At 37.8% G+C, this 11,972-nt stretch overlaps 1 protein-coding gene across 2 annotated transcripts in view; it reads right to left on the bottom strand.

Moving 5' to 3' along the window:
- STXBP6 (syntaxin binding protein 6) overlaps positions 1-11,972 on the bottom strand; it is a 296,278-nt gene that overhangs the window by 237,885 nt on the left and 46,421 nt on the right. The gene's annotated exons all lie outside the window — the stretch shown is intronic.

Genomic DNA, 11,972 nt, shown 5'->3' with positions numbered 1-11,972 from the left:
TAAAGAAAGTTATAAAGTACAACTTTTTTTACCTGAAAACATATATGTGTGTATATATACATCATAGTATGTGTATGCACGTGGAGACACACCCTATTTTTTAAAACTGCAATGTTATTTCTTTGTACAAATATCATATTTTGACCATTTTCCTGTTAATAAATATTCATGCTCTCTAATTTTTCAATAGAACAAACACTTTATCTGTTTAAATATTTTTGTAGAAATTGGTACATATTTAAAACATCGATATGTCTAATATTCATCTAAAAGGCTGTACTAATTTTTTTTTTGCAGTTTATGGCCAGGGCTGGGTTTGAACCTGCCACCTCCGGCATATGGGGCTGGCATCCTACTCCTTTGAGCCACAGGCGTCACCCAAGGCTGTACTAATTTTAATTGGCCCTCTAACCTTAGTGTGTGAGATTGCATTTTTTTTCTGTCCAATACCAATTATTATCAATCTTCTCAGTCTTTGCCAGTCTGATAAGTGAAAATGGCATGTGATTAAAATTTGCACTTCTTAGGTTATTAATAACATTGATCATGATTTTATATGGATGTCCAAAAAGTAGGGAGGGGTTATTTTTAAGAAAAAGGTAAATATTTTTCAATAATGTCAAATTAGTATCTTCTTATGCAGGTAGTATGTGAGAACTTCAATGTTTTTATTTAGTAATTGAGCTAAAATTTTTAGAAATATTGGGAATAACAGAAAAATTCCTGATAAATGTAGAAATTTCAGTGCAAGTCAATTTAAGGGAAAAACAAAAGCTCTTTTTACCAAATTGTATGTTACTAAAGAATGACTACTACTTGAATAAAGACTATGACTTCTTATATAGGACTCTATAAACAAACCAAGCTCAGGTACTTTGACCTGACTGTTAGAGCTCACACATTTTTACAAATCAATCTGAATTTAATGAATGACTAACATAGGCTTGGCAGACACTAAGAATATAAATATTGCTAAGATCCAGCCCTTGACTTTGAAGAGTTATCTTTTTCTGTTGTTTGTTTTGAAAGGAAACTATTTTGAAGTAATATTATTTTGCTATGCATAAAAATTTTAAGGAATGCTTCTTAAAATACTGATATTCTGCCTATGATGTTCAAGAAATAAAAAGCTCAATTTTGGCTATTTCTAAGAAATTGACAAAAACACTACTATCCAGAAAACAAAGAATGCTTTTAACCTCAGTTATATATGCTCCGCTCTCTCATACCAGGGAACATATGTCCTTTTAAATTACATATTATATGAAAAACAATTTATTTGATAATTAATTTACAAATGCTCCTAAACTAACAATGGGGTTGTGTCCCCACAAATGTAATAAATGTTGAAATTGAAAATGCATTTAATACACCCATCATAAAGTGGAATTCACTGTAAGATCAGACAGTCATAAGCTCCTCAACCAGGGCACATGTCCAGCAGAAAGTCAAAAAATTGTAAGTCAAACCATGGTCAACTGGAGACTGTCGGTAGACATTTCCCAAACCACCATTATCCAAACTACAGAAAACCAAAGATAGAGAAATCTTGAAGGAAGCCAGAGGAGAAAAAAACCTTTCTAGGGAACACAGATAACAATACAACCGACTGCTCAGCAGTCCAGCAAGAGACCAGGCCAGCAAGAAGAGCGCAGAGTGAAATTTTCAAAGTCTTAATGGGAAAAATTTTTTTTCATTCAAACCAACATTTATTGAGTATCCACACTATTACCTAGGATATAAAAAAGCAAAACTTAAACAGGAATGTTTCCCTCAATGAACTAACAGGTAGGCTAGGAAAGAAACTGCAATAGAGTATATAACAGGCAGTTTTAGTGGGTATGAATAAAATGTTAAGGGGGGGTCCTCACAGGGGACACTGAAGACTGTAGAACATCCTCCTCCCTCACACCCTCCCACAGTCCAATAAGGCTTCAGTTTAGTAACAGAGGGTTGTAGCTGAAAGAGGTGCAAGATGCAGACACATACACAGTACACAGGAAAGCCCAAAGCCAAGAGGGGAGACAAAAAAAAGGCCACCAGAGGAATCTGAAACTTCAGGTACCTGTAGCTACAACAAGTGGTAACATAGCCCAATGCCTAGCAGAAAGAATGCTGTTATCGAAATGGTTTTGTGAAGATAACAGTAATTTAGGTGTTAGGACAAAGATGCTAATATGTTTGTTTGGGGTACAAATTATAATTATTTTTCTGCTTATCAATCTCTGGGGACATTACCATATAGGCCTGGGAATTTCTATAGAACACACTTAAAAAAGAATTTGTTTAATTTATTTTTAAACACAGGTGGACTGAGTTGGGCTTTTGCAGTTTATGCTCTGTGATTTGGTAACTTTAAGAAAAGAATGTGAAGACAGGCTTTTCTCTTTTTCTTTCTTTTTACTTAGAACAAGTATTTGAACATCTCTGCCTTTGAGGACCATGTCGTCCTCAACAAGGACTTACTAAATGATCGGTGTATGTGCTGGGGAGAATGTAAGAAGACTCAAAATCCCTGCCGTAAAATAATTTACCATCTAACACATAAGACTAACAAGGATTCATACACACAGGGCATTCTGGCTATACAGTTCCCATCATAGGTCTCCTGAAATCTGTGACATTTCCTAGGTGATGAGTGTCTTCTGTTATTCATGATGATCCCCTGGCCACCATATCAGAATTTCTGCTAGTCAGGTGACTGTTTGGGGCCCAAGATAGGAGCTGGTTGCAAGAAAGACCAAGGCATGATTGGAACTTCCAGTCCCCACCCCCCATTCTTCATTTGTTTGTTTTTTTCTTTTGATTTTTAGAGTTTCAAACTCTCTGCTCATATTCCCCATCTGTTCTTGCATCTTGTCTACTTTTCCAGGAGAGTCCTGAAGGTATCATAGTTCTTTTAAATTCCTTGTCTGATAATTCCAACATCTGCTTCATATCAGAATCTGGGTTTTGATTATTACTTTGTCTCTTCAGACTGTGTTTTTTCTTGCCTTTTGGCATGTCTTATAATTTTTTAGTTGCATATGGGATGTTGTACCAATTTATGGGAAGTGAGGTAAACAGGCCTTTGGCATGACAATTTGTTATTTCCCATCATAGTGAACATAATGAAGGCAGAAAGGGGAGGATTATCTTCTACAATAATTATTGAACTTATTTGTCACTATTCCCTATTCAAACATGTGCCTTTTCTAGATCTAGGTCTAAAATGTACACATAGAGTCACCAGGCTAGTTTCTCAGTCTACCACTTATAATATCATTTAAGCCACTGTGAAAAATGGACTCACCCCACCCAGTCAAGATTAGACAGAGCACCAATCTGTGCATTTTACAAACTTTGTGCTTTTCTTGTAACTCAATATACTGCTCCTTCATGAGGACATTCTCTTAAATTATTCTCCTGTAAGTAAGTGAGGCTGGACCAATACTTTTAGGATACTATAAGTGAATCAAGATGGAATATTTAAATCCTTCACTAATAATCATCACAGACTATACTGAGAGATCACAATAAGCTCCCTATTTCAACTTTAACATTTTTTAAAGTTAATTTATGACAGAGACTCCCATATAGTTGAATTCTTTTTCTAAGTCCTATTAGAGAAACAGTTATTTCCCTGACTTCGCAAAGCTGGTCATAGTTAAACAGCAAGGTAGCACTGAAATGTTCCTATCACAAAGGTCAAAGAATCAAAGGTAGGCATATGATCTTCTGCTTCTCTGACTTTTAGAAATGAATCTTAAACTGACAAAAGAAACAAGAGCAAGGTCAGAGAAAAGCTCTGGCCAGCTTATTTCAAAGTGGCCTCTTGGCTGAAGAGGAAGGGAAGACCAGCTGTTAAGACTAAAAATAAAGGGAGATGGAGATAGTAGCCCCAGTGAGGCACAAAGAGACATAATGAATGAACTTCTAATTACTAAGGAGAATGGAGCACTCTTCCTGTAAGATACTCTCTCTCCTAGCCTTTGGTGTCTCAAATTCACTGGTCTTTTCCGTCATCATTATTAAAATATACTTTTAGGAAGAAAGTTAACAAGTCCTAGAGGGATGGATTTCTGCTGTAATTTTATTTAGGGAAACAAGCCTTATTACAGATGTGCATATATCCCTTTTCAGAAAATTCTCCAGAACCTTTGGTAGCCAGGCACAACTTAGCAATATGTATAAACATAGCTACCAGGCAGAGGAAGGGCAATCTGTTGTTCTTTTATTAGGTTTAGCAATATAGTACATATAACACAAGATGATTCTTTTGCTCAGAAAACCACAGAAATATGGTTCAGCATCACCTCCCAAAGTGCATTTTTGACCAGGTGAAGACACTCACCCAGCAATCACTTAGCATGTCACCACTTTCCCTTCTTAAACGTCATGCTTGTTGACTCCTGTTATTGGTAGAGACCAGGTTAGTGTCACAATATGAAACTATAAGATGAAGCATCACATGAATTGGCAGTAACACAACAGCAGCAGGAAGCAATGTTCTCCAGGGAAAGAACTATTCACCAAGTATGAAATCAGCTCAAGAAGCTCTCACAGTCTAAGAAATTTAATCAATTAATTCATCAAACATTTATTCAATCATGCATAATATATAAATCATTGTGTTATATTCTGGAGTAAGGGACTAGAAAAAAGAGTACAAAGATAGTTGGGCCTGCTGCCTACCCCTGAGTAGATCACAGCACCTTAGAAGGAAAACAGATGAGTTGACAGTAACAAGAACAAATGGGAGTAATAGCGCAAATTGAAGAGGGAGATTGATAAGGGGCTAAAGAACAAAGCAGCTGATCTTCACATTCTAAGTTGAAATACAGTGACAGCCAAATGAAGGGAGCCACTGAAGCTATAGAAACTAACAACTAAAACACAGTCGAGCAGGAATTTCTCAGGCTATTCGTGCTGACTCCCTCATCTCACTATCCCCATTCTCAACACTCAGAACTGTAACGACTTTGATTCTTGCACTGTGGACCCAACTCAATTGAATTCAAGGGGACAGGGGCAGTAATCAACTTGTTCTGGACCATCTGCCACACCTGCTAAACGGTCCAGATGAGCGTTATAGACACAGGGAGGGCAGTTCAGAGTGATGGACTGTGTGGCTGACCACCTCAAGTCAGTCTCAGAGGAGAACCTGATTGGATTGGGAGTCACGGAGAAACAGCACCTGAGACTAATGTACCTCTCAGCTCTTGATAAAATCGCTTATTGTTTAAGCAATTTCACTCGAGTGTTAGTTACCACCAGCTGAGACACCCACTTGAGAAAGTCCGGTCAACTACAGTTGTTAGCTTTTTGAGCACACAATCCACGTTTAATTTCTGTGTATCCCCAGTAGCACCTACCACAAGGTAAGCACTAAAATGAGAAAAAGAAAGATGAAAAAAAAAGCAAAGGTCAGTTCACACTCCCTAAACTCTGCCCTCAGCTACTGGGTAGGGGTGTGGGTCAATATATAGCAAGGAGAATAGATACATATGTGTTAGCAGTTAATTTGAGCAGAGTAATAAACACACACACAGCTTGAGCCTCGCAGCATAAAAAACCACCTTCATCCAAGGGCACTGTTTCTGCCATGAGGTGGAAATGACAAGGTCCAATAACCTAATGAAGTAAGACAAAGGCACCAAAACTGCTCCAGGGGTGTCCAGCCTGCAGCCTCCAGACCCCATGCAGATTATTGGAGGACTGTTTTGTGTAACTGTGGTATTGCATGTTGCAAAAAGGATGCACGGACCTTTCCTTTTGCTCATCAGCTTCCCTTAGTGTTTGTGTATTTAATGTGTGGCCCAAGGCAATGCTTATTCTTCCGATTTGCAGCAGAGAAGAAAAAAGGTTGAACATCCTCACTAGTCTTTACCTCTCTTTTACCACACAGTGTCTATATTAGTTAGAAGAGACTAGTCACTGCAGGGAGCTGATCATAGTCCTCAAATACATAATATGATGAATGCTGAAATCCCCAAAGATCAAAATCCTGAGAGTATAATTCTGGAAAAGATTATTTTTAAAAAATTTTAAATATATTTATTTACATTTTTAAAAGGGGATTATCTGAGAAACATAAAAACATGACAGAATACTTCATAGGCTACTTTACATAATAAAATAGGCAATAACATACATATTTTTGAAATCTTAAACGCCCAGGTGTACTACCAACATGTGTATGGGGCAAACAGTTAAGAGCTAACAAATCATATTTTTAAAAAGTACATCAAAAAGGAGAATGTATAAATACATATCACTATGGTTGGTGTGTACACCCAGCTTCATAACTATATTCTTTTGAAATATTGTGACAATCCACATAAGCCTTTTGATGAGACAGATCAAAACCCACAATGAGTTACCTCCAAATATGCAGTCATCCAAAGGGCCGAGATCTTGAAAACTTTTATCTTTCATAAATGCATGTGTGCTAAATGGACAGCTCAGCATTTGTTGACAGAGGTTCAACATTTTTACCAAAATGCTCACAAAGTCAGCTCTGCAATGATGCACTTCATATGTCAAATTCGCAAAAGGTACTTAAATTAGAACTCTCGAAAAGTACACAATTTATACTTTCAGTATTGAAAATGATGCCAAGGTGAAATACGTAACATAGCAAATTATAAAAAATAATGCTAACGACTAAAGATAGCAAAAAACCTAAAAATAAGAAAAATAAAATTAAAAAAACTTTAAAAAGAATTCAATGTATGAAAGAATATGACAAGGATAGACATGGGATAATTGCACAAAGACAGTCCATAAGAGATGGACTAAATGCAGTGTGATATTAGTGGGTGGTTGTGATTATAGGGATTTTAGGTGAAGATTTTTTAGACTAAGGACTTTGATCCTTTGGGAATTTCAACATCGGGGATTATGGTATTCAGGATTGTGTCTTTTGGGATTATGATCCAAATCCATCACTGCCAAAATAGACCCCAAAATGTAAACGGATCAGACACCTCAGAACTTTGTTCTTGTTCCCATGACAGAGATCTGGTGAGTGACAGCACACACTCTTCCTCACACTCTCAGGGATTCAGGCTAATGGGCTCTGCTGTCTCCATCCTGGCCACGCCAGTAGCCAGAACTCAATCACGTGGCTGCCCCTAACTGTAGGGGAGGCAAGGAAATACGTTCTTGTTATGAGCTCGGGAAGAAGAAAAATGTAGATTTTGGAGAGAAGTCAAATGCCCCTGCCACTGTATTTACGGCTTTCCCTCCCCTGCCCAGCTCTCCCTTGCCCCGTTTCTGCATGTGGGTGTGTGTAGTAAGTGCCAGGAACCCCACATAAACTGGTCTGGTGCTTTTTTTTCTGAAGCAAAGGAAATTACCTTATATTAGGGCCCAGAAGCAGCAGCTCATGAAGTATCTCCACTTCAAAGCGAGCAAAATAAATTCTCCTGTGATCACATTCCCCATAGAGCCCTTATTAGGATTCACCCACATCATACTCAGGAGGAGCTCATGTCCAAGCTGGCAAATACTAGGACAGCATAAAATCTCCCCCACAAAGGGCAGCAAAATGCTAAATATTTCCTTGGGGCCTTCCTCAATGATTCAATTCTTGGATCTAGAAACATCATGTCTTAGACTCAGTACTTTCCTCACTAACACTGGAAGCTGCCTTTCTTCTCAGAGAAATACTTCTCTTCAAAGGCTTTTTCTATGATAAATAATAGGTAGAAATAGGGTTGCACTGAGATGTGGACACTAAGCAACTGGCTAAGTCACCCCCCATGCCAGCCTCTCAAAGCACCGGCCTCAAAATCAGGCTTCAGCAAAATGAGAAATCAGCAGGAGACACGGACTTTCACAGTCTATGCCAATGTTAAATCACTGACATGCAGAGGTCTATTTTATGAATGCACTGGACTAGACCATGCGCCCCTTTGGCAAGGTACATATGTGACTTATCTCACTAGCTTCCACTATGCCTTGTCTATATAATCATTCAATAAACATTTGTTGAATGAATACTCATTTTCTAGTAAGTCCTCTGCATGTGTTCATGTGAGGGCTGTCAGTCTTGAGCACAACACTTAGCTGGATGACACATTCAGTACATGACCTTACTAAAAGGTGTGGTGTGAATGCTTTCTGACTATGACAGTCAGCCGCAATATGTAAAGGACTGTGGTAGTTCATGCCTGTGGGTCCAATCAGTCACCATAAGTAGTGCAAGATCCCATGTCCGAACATGGTACCTCACCCCTGGCACAATTCCTGTCATGCCTTCCATGTTTTAATGTTCTCCACAGCTCATATCACTATCTGACCACTTGTGTGTCTGTCTCCTCTGATAGAAGCTCAGTGAGGACAGAGAATTATGTCCATGTCATCTGGCACCCAAATCAGTGCTGGGCACATTACAAGGACTCAATAAATATTTATGGAAGGAATAAATGAAATAAATACGATTATTTGGATTATTTCCTCCAAATCTGAAGATCTGGGAGCTGCAAAAGAAATTATTCCTGTAATACTCCACCCTATTTGCATTCTTTGGAACATCTCAAAAGGAGATCTCACAGACAAGCCACCTTTTGTACCACAAAGGAGGGTTTCTAGAAAACAAAGTTATTGTCCTATCATCTTTATTATTATTATTATTATTATTTTGCAGTTTTTGGCCAGGGCTGGGTTTGAACCCACCACCTCCAGCATATGGGGCCAGTGCCCTATTCCTTTGAGCCACAGGCGCCACCCATGTCCTATCATCTTAAAGTCCTCAAATAAACGAAGAATAAACAGAATGTCCAGGATTGGGCACACTTTTGGTAGTGTATCTAAAATAAGAACCAAATAAGAACTACCCACCAGGCCTGGTGCATTTCCCCCCATCCCTGGGCTCCTGCTTCACTCCAGAGTCCTGCATCTGGTTCTCTGAGCCTGAAGCCAGACAGGAGGATGGGAAATTCCTCCCCTGCAAAAGCAAATCTGCCTCAGTTCAACATGACCAAATTTAGGACCTTAGACACAGCTGTGTACATTGGAAGTAGCCACAATTCCTTTTTTTTTTTTTTTTTTTTAAGTTAAAGTTCATTTTATCAGACTTCAGGTTATATGAGTCTATAGTGATCAGAACAGCATGGTATTGACACAAAAATAAGACACATAGATCTATGGAACAGAATAGAAAACCCAGAGATGAAATCAGCCTCCTATCTCCATCTGAATTTTAATAAACCAAACAAAAGCATAAACTGGGGAAAAGAATCCCTATTAATAAATGGTGCTGGGAGAAGAGGTTAGCCATATGAAGAAGATTGCAATTGGACCCACACCTCTCACCACTTACAAAAATTGACTTACTAAGGATAAAAGATTTAAATCCAAGATGTAAATGATAAAAATTCTAGAAGAAAGTGTGGGCAAAATTCTTGAGGACAATGGCCTGGGGAAAGATTTTTATCAAGAAGACTCCATTGGCAATTACAGCAACAACTAAAATAAATAAATGGGACCTGTTCAAGCTAAAAAGCTTCTACACAGCGAAGGACACAATAATTAAAGCAAACAATCTTCAGAATGGGAGAAGATATTTGCATGTTAAGAATCTGACAAGGGGCTAATAACCAGAATCTACAGAGAACTCAAACTAATCAGCAAGAAAACTGCAAATAATCCCATTCATTACTAGGCAAGAGGTATGAACAGTATCTTATCTAAAGAAGACAGATGAATTGCCAACAAACAGATGAAAAAATGCTCATCATTTCTAATCAGCAGAGAAATTCAAATCAAAACCACCTTGTGATACCGCCTAACCCCAGTAAGAATAGTCCATATCACGAAGTCCCAAAGCTACAGATGCTGGTGTGGATGTGACACTTATACACCGTCAGTGGGATTGCAAACGAATACAGCTTTTTTGGAAAGACATATGGAGAACCTCAAAGAGCTATCAGTAGACCTTCCATTTGATCCCACAACCCCATTACTAAGTCTCTATTGAGAACAAAAAAATATCATTTTACCATAAGGACATTTACACTACCCTGTTTCCCCGAAAATAAGACATCCTCTGAAAATAAGACACACTTACAGGAAAGTGTCCCCTGAAAATAAGACCTAGTGCATTTTTGGGAGCACACCTTAAAATAAGACACTGTCTTGTTTTCGGGGAAACAGGGTAGAATGTTTACTGCAGCTTAATTCACAATCACCAAGATGTGGAAACAACCCAAGTGCCTATCAACTAACAAATGGATAAATAAATTATGGTATATGTTTACCACGGAATACCTTTCAACCATAAAAGAAGATGGGGACTTCAATTTTTTTGTATTTCTCTGGATGGATTTTGAGAATATCCTCCTCAGAAAAGTATCATGAGAATGAAAAAGCAAGTATCCAATGTACCTCATACTAATACGAAAGTAGTAGATGAACAACTACATGTCTACAGGAGAGAAAAACATAACCACATTCAAGTTGCAGGGGGTGGCGGGGTGGGGAGGAAGAGGGGGATTAGTGTGCTATCCCTCACAGGCACAATGTACGGCGCAGCTTCTGGGTAGAAGGCTCAACTACAACTAGGGCTTTACCTAACAAATGCAAACGATGTAACCTAACATTTGTACCCTTACATCAATCTTTTTTTTTTTTTTTTAAGTTAAAGTTCAACTTCCCAAGCATGCCTATTTACCTGACAAATTATTTTAGGCTGTTAAGGAATTACTGAATGTTACAATTAATTTGACAAGCTGTTGCTTGATGTAGCTTTAAAACTCATGTTTTTCCCCCAGGATCTTAGACATCTAGGGGTCTGAGGAGTCCAAGAAAAAAATAAAAATAAAAAAATAAAATAAAAATCAATAAAAACAGAAAAAGAAAACTCATGTTTTATTTAATTTTTGGCATGTGGAGAACAGTGTCTACTGGCAACAATGATCCCTATTTATTCATTCTTCTGTTGACTCTGGAATAGTAATTAAATGATATACTCCCAACTTGAGGGTGTATACAAAAGACGCTTTACACATAAAAATGTTTTTATACCTACGGGGTATTTTACACATTGAGAGTTTTTACAAAACAGTAAATATTAGCATCTAACAATTTATAGAAGAATGGCTAAGTTTTTTAACCCCCCAAAGAAGAGCAGTTCTAACATCTTCCACCATACTTCTCCAACTTTCCACCAAGTCTTTATTCAAATATACTCTGGTCAAAGGTTTGCTTCAAGTTTTATTAGTAAATACTAACCCTGGCAGCCTACCAGCCAGCCAGTGTGTACTATGAACTAACCCAGAGAGGCATGGAGAATTCCAAGACTAAGACATAACTTTGACCACAAGTCACTAGATTCATTAGCAAAATAAAAATTATGGACTAGATGACAGTTAAGATTATTTCTAGTTGAATTGTTTTGTTTTGAAACAAATTACAAGACATCAAGTTAGGGATGACTTAAGCAATTAAAAAAATGAAACTTCAAATAGTTCGATAAGTGGATAACTCTTATCACTAGGTTCTAATATTTGATGTTTTAAATCTTAAACATACAGCTTCAGATATTATTTATTTTCCTAGGGACTTTTATCCTCTAAGTTTCATTTGCAGATTACCTGGGTTCTTTGCTTTTCTACTTTTTACTTGACTCTCAAAATAAGAGAGAGAAAAATACAGCTTACACAAAACTATACAATGAATAATTTTCTTCCCAGACCCAATGCTGACAACGTTGGATTGTACAGTATCAGGTAGCATAATCAAATGCATAGAAAACCTCTCCGCCCTCACTGAAAGAAAAATGCAGCAAACTCAGTCCAACACATTGAGGAGCATGGCATCCCGCCACGCTGTCACCTACTCTTTGAGAACTCACTATAACTTGTTGCTGACCTTCAACTAAGAGATGCAGTTTTCTGACCCCACTGGTTTCCGTTACTGGGCTCCAAGGTGTCTCTTTTTTTTTTTTTTTCAACTCATTTTTTTCATTAAATCATAGTTATGTACAA

This window comes from Nycticebus coucang, chromosome 6, assembly GCF_027406575.1.
Source record: "Nycticebus coucang isolate mNycCou1 chromosome 6, mNycCou1.pri, whole genome shotgun sequence".
Taxonomy (NCBI): domain Eukaryota; kingdom Metazoa; phylum Chordata; class Mammalia; order Primates; family Lorisidae; genus Nycticebus; species Nycticebus coucang.
The sequence above is the reverse complement of the archived record's forward strand: the minus strand, read 5'-3'. Positions and strand labels throughout refer to the sequence as shown.